Source organism: Vombatus ursinus, unplaced genomic scaffold, assembly GCF_900497805.2.
Source record: "Vombatus ursinus unplaced genomic scaffold, bare-nosed wombat genome assembly UNPS02014841.1, whole genome shotgun sequence".
NCBI classification, from domain to species: Eukaryota; Metazoa; Chordata; class Mammalia; order Diprotodontia; family Vombatidae; genus Vombatus; species Vombatus ursinus.
The window spans coordinates 37396412-37397980 of NW_020954619.1; the positions used below are offsets into that span (position 1 = coordinate 37396412).

At 46.3% G+C, this 1569-nt stretch overlaps 1 pseudogene; it reads right to left on the bottom strand.

Annotated features, from left to right (window-relative positions):
- Window positions 1-625: 625 nt before the first annotated feature.
- LOC114026603 lies at window positions 626-1546 on the bottom strand (annotated as a pseudogene).
- Between the last annotated feature and the right edge of the window lie 23 nt (window positions 1547-1569).

Sequence of the window (1569 nt, forward strand, 5' to 3'; positions counted from 1 at the left end):
CTTTCTTTCTTTCTTTCTTTCTTTCTTTCTTTCTTTCTTTCTTTCTTTCTTTCTTTTAAGATATGGCTTGGACTATATGACTGCTGAAGCCTGTTCCAGATTTGAGATTCTGTGATTCTATATATCTCTCAGTTACATACCTTCTTGAAAAGAAACTGACATTTTATTATGATTGAACTTAGCACCTGAGACATTTTCCAGAGTCTTGGAAAATAAAGAGAAGAAATTCACTACCCAGGGCAGCCTGTAGACAGATTTTTTTTAACTTTAGTGATTTTTGTCCCTAATAAGTTATTAATGGTCATTTTACTTTTTAACAAAAATATGCCCAAATCAATTTCTTTGAGCAAAGCAGCTAGAGGCACCCTTTGGCCATACTCAAAGTTGTAATGAGTTATTTTCCTTCATAGAGCCCTAAATAGATGATTTTTATTTGTTTGTGTTATTTTTTTAAAGGGATGTTTGTGGTTTATTTGGAGTTATAAACAGCTCATTTATAGAAACAGGCAACTTAAAGATGATGGTTAAAGAAGAGTACACTTTTCCTCTGCTCCAAGGGAGGACTCACATCAGGTGGAGTGGCAGGCTGTAGCTGCTGCTCACTGAGTTTCCTCACAGCGTTTCCTCACAGGCTTGCAAGTTTCTCCTTGAGAATAGTCTGTGACTGGGTTAGGTTGGCAAGGTAAGTCACCATCAACAAGTCATTGATGTTGCTGTTCAGTGTGGTCTCCAAGTCCTCAGGGGCAATCTTGGGAACCTGGTTAACCAGGCCCATCAGGAAGCTTCCCAGGGTGTTGTCAGCTGACACCTCTCCACACAGCACGTCCTCAACGTACTGCAACACCATGCTTAGAGCATCCTGTATCCCCGCTGCTGCCCCACCAACTTGTTGCAGATCACCGGAAAAGCCAATCACACGGTTGGGGCTGAAACAGGTCTTCATGATCAGGTCAACTCCAATTCGCTCAGTATCACAGTAAACATATTTCACTGTCAGTGGAGTGCACATCACTCCCATCGTTTTTCCAGGAGCACCCATGGAAGCACTGACATAAGCTTTGATGCTCATTCGTCCATTTTCTGGAGGCTGGTGTCCACAATAAGATGAATGGGGCTGTGGGCCTCCCGGCTGTAGTACTCGTGAATCAGCACTGAGTGTCCGGGGATATCATGACCTGGTGTACCAGCCCAACATAAGCTCACATTGAGAGACTTTCTTGTGTAATTCATACATATTCTTAGCAAGTTCCATGTCCACAGCAACCTCATCCTCAGACTCATTAAGTGGCATAGAGAAGCAGTTGGTTACTTCTACTGAGTGTTTGTCAATTGTTCCCAGCAGAGAGAGTGCCGACGACGCGGCCCGTGCCCCCATTACGACGCTCATAGCTGTCCATGATGGGGGCGAGGGTGACCTGATGCAAAGGACCACACGGCCGCCAGGGAACAGCCTGGGGGGCCCAGGCCGGAGGAGGGCCGGCGTCGGCTCCGACGCCGGGGCCTGGCCTGGGCCTGTGACTGGGGCGGGATCAGGGACAGATGCCATGTTGCCCTAGCGTGAAAGGAAGG